Source organism: Gigantopelta aegis, chromosome 4 (assembly GCF_016097555.1).
Source record: "Gigantopelta aegis isolate Gae_Host chromosome 4, Gae_host_genome, whole genome shotgun sequence".
NCBI classification, from domain to species: domain Eukaryota; kingdom Metazoa; phylum Mollusca; class Gastropoda; order Neomphalida; family Peltospiridae; genus Gigantopelta; species Gigantopelta aegis.
The window spans coordinates 96,030,320-96,042,861 of record NC_054702.1 but is presented as its reverse complement, the minus strand read 5'-3'; the positions used below and the strand labels follow the sequence as shown (position 1 = coordinate 96,042,861).

Genomic DNA, 12,542 nt, shown 5'->3' with positions numbered 1-12,542 from the left:
TTAGTATTACGCACACCAAAGACGTGCTCGAGCCGGGGGATTCAGGAGGCCTCCCCCTGTGAAAATTTTGAAACTCGCTGTAGATGCATTCTGAGCCTTTTCGGAGGCATTTTTTTCTAGCTTTTTTCGAGTCAATTTTAAGAGGATATTTTATAGAACAATTACACAGCCTCGACCTATTCCCAAATTATGTTTTTGCATTACGCACATGCGTACTCTGTGTAATGGGCACTACACATTTGAAATAGATACATAATCATTTGGAGGGATTCTATTTTTTTTTCATTTTGCAGTGGCTATGCTACTTTCACTTTATCGATGGTACTTCTATACTACAGTGACATTCTAAATGTTTGTTTTTTAAAGCTCATTATGCAATATTTGAAACTACATGAGAACAACATCTTGCATATGTACAGACAAATTTGGATTCCTGTTTACGTTAAAACTGTTTTTAACATATGCAAAATTATAGCCAATCCAATATTATGTCTACATATATTCCTTTAGCGATAAAATAGTAGCAGATAATTTAGCCGTCCCAAGCAGTCCGAGCACATTTCTTTAGAACTTTTTTAAAAGTTTAGACTGGTCGCAAGTTACAATTGTTGCAATATAACGTTGTTACTGGTTTGCTGCGCATCAAGTATTTAAAAATCAGTCTAAAACATTTGTCGGAATACTAGGAGTACGTCTGCGTGAATAAACGTCCTGTAATCGTGAAGTTTGCAAGTTTTAATTTATGAACGTTTACAGGTCATGACGTAACCAATTTTCGGTTCGCATAAATTTAATTTTGCGTAACCGACACGCGAACAGAACGGCGGTTCGTGTGAAATATTGTGCCCTGCAGATGCCACAGTTGGTTCAGCAGCAGCTGCCACAGCGGGTTCATCAGCAGATGCCACAGTGGGTTCACTAGCAGATGCCACAGCAGGTTTACTAGCAGATGCCACAGCAGGTTTACTAGCAGATGCCACAGCGGGTTTACTAGCAGTTTACTAGCAGATGCCACCACGGGTTTACTAGCAGATGCCACAGCGGGTTCATCAGCAGATGCCACAGCGGGTTCATTGGCAGATGCCACAGTGGGTTCATTGGCAGATACCACAGCAAGTTCATCAGCAGATGCCACAGCGGGTTCATTGGCAGATGCCACAGTGGGTTCATTGGCAGATACCACAGCAGGTTCATCAGCAGATGCCAGTGTGTTCACTAGCAGATGCTACAGCAGGTTCATCAACAGATGCCCACAGTGGGTTCATCAGCAGATGCCACAGCAAGTTCATTGGCAGATGCCACAGTGGGTTTATTGGCAGATGCCACAGTGGGTTCATCAGCAGATGCCCACAGCAGGTTCATCAGCAGATGCCACAGTAGGTTCATCAGCAGATGCCACAGCAGGTTCATTGGCAGATGCCACAGTGGGTTTATTGGCAGATGCCACAGTGGGTTCACTAGCAGATGCTACAGCAGGTTCATCAGCAGATGCCACAGTGGGTTCACTAGCAGATGCTACAGCAAGTTCATCAGCAGATGCCACAGCAGGTTCATTGGCAGATGCCACAGTGGGTTTATTAGCAGATGCCACAGTGGGTTCGTTGGCAGATGCCACAGTGGGTTCATTGGCAGATGCCACAGTGGGTTCATCAGCAGATGCCACAGCGGGTTCATTAGCAGACACTACAACAGATTCATCAGCAGATGCCACAGCGGGTTCATTAGCAGATACTACAACAGATTCATCAGCAGATGCCACAGCGGGTTCATTGGCAGATGCCACAGTGGGTTCATCAGCAGATGCCACAGTGTTTTCACTAGCAGATGCCACAGTGGGTTCACTAGCAGATGCCACAGCAGGTTCATCAGCAGATGCCACAATGGATTCACTGGCAGATGCCACAGTGGGTTCATTGGCAGATGCCACAGTGGGTTCATCAGCAGATGCCACAGTGGGTTCATTGGCAGATGCCACAGTGGGTTCATCAGCAGATGCCACAGCGGGTTCATTAGCAGATACTACAACAGATTCATCAGCAGATGCCACAGCGGGTTCATTGGCAGATGCCACAGTGGGTTCATCAGCAGATGCCACAGTGTTTTCACTAGCAGATGCCACAGTGGGTTCACTAGCAGATGCCACAGTGGGTTCATCGGCAGATGCCACAGCGGGTTCATTCGCAGATCCATCAGTAGATTCCTGAGTAGGTTCCTCAGCATAATCTCTGTTATCAGTGATATTGCCTTCATCATCAGTCTGATTTGAAGTACTGAACTGGCAAATCCACACCAACAGTTTTTACTGCAGAATCCACTCCAGCTACTTCTTTCCTAGAAGTGTGATCATCATCACCGGAGAAAGACTCATCTGCTACCACAGACTCATGATCGTCACCACTCAACTGGGTAGCAGTGTCATCATCACCTGCAAGTGATTACTGATGTTGTTATCAATAACAGAACTTGCATCAATCTGTGGATTATCTGCCTGAAAAAGAAAGATATCATCTTCTTCTTCCGACTTTTCTGTCCGAGATATGGTGATAGGATTTGGTACCTGCTGCTGTCTGTGTGGCTTTGTTCTTGGAACTGGATTTTCAATGTTATGAAAATTCAATGGCAAAACTTTGATCGGAAGAACATTTCTATGTAAAGTCCGCTTTCATCCCTCACCACTCTCCTTCTGCATCACAAAAACTGGTATCTGTGGATTTGATTGTTGCAGGACTACATAAGGTTCATTCTCCCATCCGTCAGCTAATTTATGTTTGCCCTCAAGTACTCTGTCTTCAGGCTCAATGATGGCACCCTTAACCCTGGAGTCATATCCTTACTTCTGCTTAGCTTGATTTTGTTTGAGGGCCAAGGTAGCAAGCTTGTATGCCTCCTTTGGATTATTGCATAGTCTAGTTCAAACAGTTACCCAATTCAGGGCTAGTTCTGTCACTCGTCAATTGCCAATTTTAGGAACAATTGACAAATTTTATTTTTATTTGGTGAAACCAATTCGTGTAACAATTGTTATTTTGTTGGAAAATTGCTGGTTTCGCATTTTTCAGATAATTTGGCAACATTTCATGATCAACCAGAGTTAGCGCTGCAATTTATGATGATGATGAATAATATTGATTTATTCTGATATGCATTTGAATGTATATTTTAAGTATATTGTCTCATTTACATAGTCCTGTGCGCGTGCTGTAACCTGACCGTGGTGCAGGGGTGTAACATTTTCTTTGAGAATGGCCAATACAGCACAAAATTGCAGTTTTGAGTAAAATTCAGTATCCGTAAAATTCTGTGATATTTGTGTTTTTGCAGTTCTTTACACTGTTTTTGTTTAAACCTTGAATTTTTATATTGATGTTGATCCTCACTTTATTTATTTGCATTACCATAGTTTGACACTCAATAGCCGATGTATTTTTCGTGCTGAGGTATTGTTAAACATTCATTCATTCATTCATTTACATAGTATTTATTATTGTTATGTTTTATATTTTAGGGTTTATAGCATTAGCTTCTTACTTTTAATATTGTTTGCTTGCTACTTAGTTCATCAAGATAAACGTCTTCAGCACAATATTTATTATTGTGATGTTTATTGCCGTATCGGAGGTCCAATAAATGTCAAAATGTAAAAAAAACCAGACCGTAGATGTTTAACTTTACCTTGGTGAACTACTTCAAGTACTTGCTACTGTGTTGCTGGAATAAATCAAGCATCATTTGAATGGTAACCAGTCAATTCGTACCATAGTCATTTCGTACCCAATTTTACCATTTTGTACCCAAGTTATTTTGTACCCTGGTCATTTCGTACCATAGTTATTTTGTCATTTTGTACCCAAGTCATTTCGTAACATGGTTATTTTGTACCATTTCCATTCAGTCATTTCGTACCTTGGTCATTTCATACCGTAATCATTTATTGTGCAGTTTAGTTGAATGATAGATAGTAAACTGTTGATTTCAAAAGTGTCTTAATTGTAGCTTGAGTATAGTGCTGTGTTTTATTATGAAATTGTGAAATAAAGTTATAATTATTTCAAGATCGTATATATTTTGTTATGCTTAATCATAGACTAGACCACACAGTGATATTCTACATCGATACTGATGTGACTGTTGATTATAACGATTGTTTATCAAAAAGCAATAAGGCAGGCATAGGCAGAGAATCTGTCGACAGTGGGCCAAGGACGTAGGCCTATATAAGATGCGTTACTAGTCAGTTCGTCTTAAAAATAGACTATCACCTTCATGTGGCAATATACATATGTTCAGAAAAGTGAATTCAATAGAGTTAATTGCCACTGAAACACATTTCATCGTTAATTTACTTCTCTTATTCATTTAAACCTTTGCTCACTTTACAAGGTATTTTTACATGTCAACGTTTATTTGTCAACAATAAAATTAAGAAGTGACATACCATGACAAAAATAAGATATCGAGTACGAAATCACTATGGACGTATGGTACGAAATGACCAAACATTATAGTACATGATGGTAAAAAGTAGATACGAAATGACTGTGGTACGAAATGACCAATGCACTATGGTACGAAATTAAAATAAACTAGTCCGACTCTATGGAGTACGGTTACGAAATGGATAGTACGAAATGACTGGTACGAATTGACTAGTAACCATTTAAACCGGCGTTTGTGTCTTCTTAAACAACACAAAAACCACCTGCTACACTAATAACTAAACAAAAAAAATCCACTGTCGAGATGTGACATATGTTCTTAAGTGTCATTTAATCACAGTAGTTGGGTTTTTTTTTTTTGGTGTATCACTTATTTTTGTCCCAATTGAAATTCCCTCCATTGTATTGGAGCACTCCGTCTTTGGAGTGTTCGTACCCCTGACCTAAAGGTCAAAACACCTGGGAAAGCGGAATGTTATGAGTTGTCAGGGTCACTACGTCTATAACTTTTTCTGAATATGGGTCATTATCAGATAAAATCCCATTTTGATGTCGCCAGCCATTAGGAGCTTTTTTTTTTTTTACAATAATACTCACAAGATTATCATGATTTGTAACTAAATAGTAACTCACAATATTAAGTCATTATTCTACACAATATATTGTTTCTCAAGTTCGCTGATTATGAACTCTTTTTTTCATGCTAATGCTATCATGTGTCAGCAAAATCAGCATGTCGCCAGAATATATTGTCAGGGCTATCATCAATATGGGTGAATAAATAACAAATAAATAGGTTTTTGATATTATTAAAAGTGTAGTTTTTTTTTAATATTACAGCATGTAAACATCAATTTCATTTACTAAATAGATTTTGGAGACAAATGTTACTCTCTCGCCAAGTTTCATGTCAGTACCGGAACGCGACGTTAACAGAAGCAACACATTAATATAACCTAATGTTGATTTAAATAAAGTTATTGTGTGATCATTTGAAAGTTGTTATTATCACTATTTTACGAGCACCGCAGACAAAATCGCTTGTGTGATTACAAAGTTTTTGTCAATTTTCTACTATTGGAATTGGTATGTTTATTCAACGTCAGTACCGTACCGCAGATTCGCAATGTATTCTGTGAGTTTGGCAGTTAAATGACCATACAACTATGTAAAAAGGAATGGCGTGTTGGCTATGGCACTATGAAACATTGCACACAGCTATGCATTTTAAGTAAATAGTGCCATTTCTGTAAAAGGTTGTCAGTACCGTAACATATCTATTCGTTACGGTACTGACAGTGATACTGTACTGACACATTATTACATAATGACTGACATAATAGGTACCATAAAGTGCAAAATAGATATTAATATTGGTAATTTTATATATATAATAGTATACTAAATTAGACAGAAATAACTTAAAACTACGAAATAAAGTACTAGTATGCGTACCGTTTTACATATTAAATCGAACTTCTCAAAATCTTAAATACAGTATATGTTTCTGAAAGGCAGGAAACTTTGTATAGTAAGTTTATAGCTACTTAACCATACCAGATTTGCTGGTGTGGATCCTGTCCTAGAGGAGGATGTTGGAAATCTTGAATCCGTCAAATGAAGATGATTTGTCCTTTATAAAAAAAAAAATAATAATAATAAAATAATAATAATAATAATAATAATAATAAAATGGCGTTTCATATTGTTTGTGTAAGCCTCATACCCAAATATAATTCTATCGCAAAAATATTGGGCACTCTGGGAAACAAAAATCTTGAGTTGTTCTGGGTCTTTGATTAGTACGTCTAAAGCATTGATGTTTACCGCACGTGACCTGTCATTACATCGTTTCTGTTCAGGTTACCGATATAACGTAGCCTACTATAGTGTATCAACTGATTGTGCTTAAGTAACTATGGTAATTGCCATCGTTTAAATTCATGGTTTTGAAATTAATTTGCCTGCGAGGGCCAATAAAATCTATGGCAGTAGTAAGGGGGCCTGTATAGCCTCATGACCTACTTTCCGTGACCTTGACCTTGATGACGTCACGTGACCTCGTCCTGTATAGCCCATGACCTACTTTCCGTGGCCCTGACCTACTTAGACTGGCCTTGACCTTGATGACGTCACGGACTACTGTACCGCGTGCAACGTCCTACTGACCCGGCCCTGACCTACTTAGACCGGCCCCTGACCTACTTAGACTGACACGAAAGAGTATAAAAAGGCTAGATACGGTTTCATTATCATTCGCTCGCCGAAAACGATCAGATCTACGTTCAATCCAGAGATGGCCTGTTCCACAAGTGATGAAGCGAGATGTCGTCTAGAACTTGGAACTAACGTCTACGTGGTGGCCAAGTTATGGAAAGGGGACACTGCTATTCACATAAGGAAATTTGACAGTGACAAGGGGAAAACTTTCCCCACCAAGCGAGGTATTGTCCTTAGTCTTAAACAGTGGATCGAACTGTGTGGATGTAAAAGCCAAATTGACGAAACGATTTCAGCATTAAACCAGGGGAAAGATGAAACATTGTTCAGACACCTTGGTGTCAACATCCATGTCAGTGTCGACAAGAACTTTGCTGGGGTGGACCTGCGTCAGTGGTGGTGGTGTGAAGAAACTAAATCCGTGAAACCTTCGAAGAAGGGAATATTCCTTTCTCTACAACAATGGGAGAAACTGAAAGGCTGTTTCACAGTCATGTGTGACTTTGTACCAGAGCTGAACTCGATTGTGCCCTGCGCCATGCAAGACGACCATCAAAACCAGATGGGATTTCTTCAGTGTAACTTCTGCAACCCTAACGAGTGTCACCAGTGGTGAACGAGTTTTGTTTTGGATGAAGGTATAAAAGAATGGATTTATGGTTTACACTTCATTTGCTTTGCGACTGTGCTAGAGAACAGACGTGTTTTATGATTCTGACATTCTTGTGTCTTGTTGCACTCTATCTGGAACGAAGAAGAAGATGGCATCGGGATATTCGAGCAGTCTTAGTAGCAGCAGTAGTAGCGACGAGGACGACGTCTTGGTCTGCAAATGTTCAGAAAGACATACAATCAAAAGAGTGGCTAGCAAACCTGAAGAACAGTTCACGGATCAAGCGGATGCTACACGTGACATTGGGGTTGGAACTGAAGATGGTGAACTCGTGGATGAACCCACAGATCAGACGGATGCTGCCTGTGACACAGACACTGCCTGGGATGATGAAGACTGCTATTCGAGACGTTACCTGTTCTGCCATCGTCCCGAAATGCGCCACATCTACACACGGATTCAGACATTTGGGTGGTGGCCCATACAGTTACGCCAGAAACCAAAAGAACTCGCCAAGGCCGGTTTCTTCTACACAGGGGATCACGATGCCGTCGTCTGTTACTGTTGTGGACTACGCGCCTACCGATGGCAGAGAATGGACGACCCAGTGATGGAGCATTACAGACTGTCCTCGAGATGTCCCTATGTGAACAATGTGTTCATACATTAAATGTTTTAGACACTTGTGTGCTATGTTTTCATGTTGCATGTTGTGAATAAAACCGTGAATAACAGGTTTTGCTTTCTTATTTATGTCCTGGGTCCATGAGTGTGTCTCTGGACGTATCCCTATGGTAGTAACACTGGTAAAGGGTAATATTTTGGTAACGATTATTTTTGGGAGCTCGCACGATGAGATTTGTGCTTGGGAGGAGGGACACTGGTCATACGTATCACACACACATTCAAACATTCCTGTACCATATCTTTATGCGTCATAAGGTATATAAGTAAAATAGTTTTGGAAAACTCGTCATTTGAGGTAGAACTTTCAGAGGAGCAACATGTCAGACCAGTACAAGTTATATGTACCCGACGTGGATAAGTGGACCCGTTTCTATAAACTGCAGGCACAAGGTAAACTTCAACCTCACTTCGAAATTCAACGTGGTGGGGAAAGTCAGATCATGTACAGTGTGGATCGATGTCTAGAACTCTACGATCCCACGTGGAAAAAAGAAAAAGAGGAACAAAACAAGTCCCCGACACCCAAAGTCGTCATGGTCTCCCCAACACAACAAGTGGTAGAGCAAGCCAAAGCCGATCTGAAACGGAAACAACAACAACAACAACAAAGTGGTACGGGTTGGAAAGCCCCGAAACGGCAGAAGCATTTCTGAGAAGGCTATAAAAGGGGGCATGGCAGTTTCAACATCGCCAGTTCACGTCGATCACTTCAACAGTCAACATCATGAATCAGTGTCACATTTGCGAAAAGAAATATGTTTGGACCCACGACCTAACTCGGCACGTACGAAATAAACATGGACTCTTGGAATTTGACAATAAGCCTTCCCAGCAGCAGCAGCAGCAGCAGCAGCAGCAGCAGCAGCAGCAGCAGCAGCAGCAGCAGCAGCAGCCCCTAAGATTGTTACATCCGTTCACCATGATCGTGTCGGGACCCACGTCGTGTGGAAAGACATTTTTGTTGTACAAACTGCTAAGGGATGGTAAAATCCACCCGCCTCCTCAACGCATCATTTGGCTCTACAAACGATGGCAACCCCTCTATGATATGATCAAAATGGTTGCTCGAGTGAAATTTGTTCAAGGTATACCCGTAAATTTGGAAAAGGATCGTTATTTGGATTCGAGAGTCAGAAATCTCATCGTGTTGGACGACCTGATGTCTACAGCTGGAAAAGACCCTCGCATCACCGACCTGTTCACGGAGGGAAGTCACCACAGAAACCTCTCTGTGACTGCCATCAACCAGAACTTGTATCACAGCAAGGACCCGACACAGAGAAGAAACTGTCATTACCTGGCACTGTTTAACAACCCCATCGACAAGCAGCAAGTCCTAACCTTGGCACAGCAGATGTATCCTGGAAATACTCGTCATTTCATGCAGCGGTTTGAGGAAGCTACCCACAGGCCTTACGGATATCTCTTGGTGGACTTGAAACCGACCACACCCGAACATTGGCGTCTTCGTCCTAATGGTTTAGAGACGGGGCCGTCCGAATGGTATAAAAGCACGAGCGTAACGGCGAATGTCTCAGAAGACGTGCAGCCACCGACGAAGAAAGAGCTCTACATGCAAATCATGCAAAGAAACGCATTCAAGAGAAAACTACCAGGCATACCCGCCTACGAAAGTGACGACGAAGAAGATGATGAGGTAGAACCCTATCTGAAAAAAGTCAAGAGAATGCAGTCTTGCGATACGTGTGGTCTGGTCTTTAAAGACGGAAGCGACTTGCAGCGACACGTGAAAACGTGCGAAGAGGGAAATGAAAAAGAAGAAGAGCCGTCGCCCGACCTGGAAAACGAAGGCATTCGTCTCATGGTGGAACGTGTATTCGACATCAATCGTGACTATCTCCAAAGCAAGAGGAAACGCTACGAAGAAAAAAACATGTCCCAAGATGCCATTGAAAGAAACGTTAAGACATTGCAATGGAAGTTATTTAAAGACACGTACTCTCGCTTCCTGTCCTATATACATTACTTTGACAAAGGTCCCAACACCAGAAAATTTTTACAGTTTGTGAATCCAGACAAAGATGTGAGACCACAGATTCGTTCTAAATTAAATCAGTATCGTTCATGGATCGGCGAATATTTGGATGAACAAGACGACGACGATACCGACGATGAGGAGGACGACGATGATGAAGAGAAATGAACACTCATATTATTCACATGTCGCCCTTAAGGCCTCTCGATGTAACCCAGTGTGTGTCCATTTTATATATGTGTCAGTGATTTGTAATTTAGAAATAAATGAAAAACCAAACCATTGCGTTTGTTTTTTGTGTTTTTTACTCTATGACTAGATTTGTGATTGGATATTACTACCGCTACTTTATAGTAGCAAGAGCTGTGTGTACAAGACAGAACATACCACGATCTTTGATATACCAGACATAATACACTAGTTGGCTATAGCTTAATGGGCCACCGACGGGGATCGATCCTAGATCGACCACTGTATTTACCTATTTGGTAATTAAAAAAGCCCTGTAAAAAGGCTTGTACTCTAGGGAAATACTTGTGTTTAAAATGTAGTTAAAAGATCATAGTTTAGGTCGAAGCGTCTTTTATTTCAATATCACAATCTACTGAATGTAAAACATTTTTTTTGTATATGAACACTATGAAAGGGGATTGTTTCAATGAACTGTTACAAAGTATAACATGTGACACGCTTAGCACTGATAGCAGCCAGAGACGGATCCCTGGGGTGTGCAACCTGAGGGGTGCTGTCGAAGTACTGAATGACGTTGACAGTCATTGCGCTCACTATCATTTTGTGTTCGATCATTATCCCATGTTTATATGTTAACTTTAAATTATTTTGTTGAAGTATTAAACTGACACGTAAACGGTGTTGTCTTATCAGTATCGAATACCATTTTAGCATGGGACCCTGGTAAGTCAAGGTACTTAATAATTGTATTAATATATTTTTAAACTGCTTTGTAAATTTATTATAATTATTAATCAAATTTAATTGTTACTTGAACCAACAATGCAGAAAAATATACATATTTGATGTAATCAAAAGTACACACGTGCTTACAATCGGTCTACCCCCGCCCACTAAACGAAAAAAACGAGTCGTGTTATTTACTATCTTCAAGAATAGAAGCGTAAAACGTTATAAAAACAAAGTATATATAGCTGCAATTTGCTTGGTTGAATTTATATCTTAAAGAAATCAATAAAAAAAAACTGTTTTTATGAAAAAAACATGATTGATTTAGCGGTCAGCAGATTGCTACATGGTGTTTAAAAAATATTGCTTGCAAGGTGGGACAAAATTCTTTTTTCTTTTTTTTAAATAGGTTTGATTATTTCTAATTGTATTGATCTACATCTTAGTTTACGTTTTCAAATTTTAGCGCCCTTATTTGCTTGCATGAAAAAACGATTGACGTGTGACCTTACATTTTTACTGACGTCACTCACTAATGCGTAAAAATAAACATGCAGACGACACTTCGATAGATATTTTGGGCATGATCGCCATAAATTACGAAAACTACAAATGTTTTAATTGTCATACGGGTCATGTGTTTTTGACCTATTTTGGTTCCTGTGTAGAAAAAAAGCTATTTTTTAAGGTAACAAATAATTGGATATACATAAAAATTTCTTAGCTATTTGACTGTCTACACATCTTACAGACTTAGAACGTAAACAAACGGTAGGTACTTTAAAAAGAGGTGAAATGACACGACTTAATAGAGACAACGACTCAACAGGGGTGAGAGTATAACACGTTTATAATGTTTGAATGACGTCAGTCTTTGAATGACGTTGCATACAAGAACAACTGCTTCCGTGTTTAGAACACTTTCAATGTCAATTTGTTATTTATTTGAAGAAAGAACGATTTTCAAAAAGTACCATTTGTTAAATTTGTCCACCACTACAAACACATAGATCTTCAAACTAAATCAGTATAAGAAAATTAACTTACTATTTTCAAGTCTTGATCCAGTCGATTTTTAACAGTGACAAAATCTCTCACAATGATCCAAATGAATCTTCTTCTAACAATGACGAAATATCTCAAACGAATAACAATGACGTAGTAGATGTGATCGTTTTCGGCGAGCGAATGACAATGAAACCGTATCTAGCCTTTTTATACTCTTTCGTGCCAGTCTAAGTAGGTCAGGGGCCGGTCTAAGTAGGTCATGGCACTGTACAGTAGGCCAGTCTAAGTAGGTCACGGTCAGTCTAAGTAGGTCATGGGGCTATACAGGACGAGGTCACGTGACGTCATCAAGGTCAAGGTCACGGAAAGTAGGTCATGAGGCTATACAGGCCCCCTTACTACTTATGGCAATGTTAGTCAGCAGGCTACTGACACAAGACACCATCTAGAGTATGTTCGCAAAACTTCATAACTTCAATTAGCATACACCCTCAAGCATACACTGTACCAAAATCTTTGATATTGTGTGATACCCCTCCATACTCGCCCAACTCCTCTTGTGGAATATCAATAGGAATATTTTGTTAGTTACGGGTCAGATTCTGAAGTGTGGGGTTTTCATCCTGGCCAAGACATTGAAAAAATTCATATATACAGTTCT

General features: G+C 40.0%; 1 protein-coding gene across 5 annotated transcripts in view; it reads right to left on the bottom strand.

Moving 5' to 3' along the window:
• LOC121371479 (E3 ubiquitin-protein ligase FANCL-like) overlaps nucleotides 1-11,954 on the bottom strand; it is a 55,935-nt gene extending 43,981 nt beyond the window's left edge. For 2 of the 5 annotated variants that reach the window (XM_041497401.1, XM_041497405.1), the window contains exons 1-2: nucleotides 4,655-4,821; nucleotides 3,673-3,708 (exon numbers count right to left, since the gene is read on the bottom strand). The gene's annotated coding sequence lies outside the window, so the exon portion shown is untranslated. Of the gene's footprint in view, nucleotides 1-3,672; nucleotides 4,822-5,993; nucleotides 6,070-11,920 lie in introns of those variants that run through there. The other 3 variants (XM_041497404.1, XM_041497403.1, XM_041497402.1) reach the window with 3 other exon arrangements.
• Nucleotides 11,955-12,542: the final 588 nt, after the last annotated feature.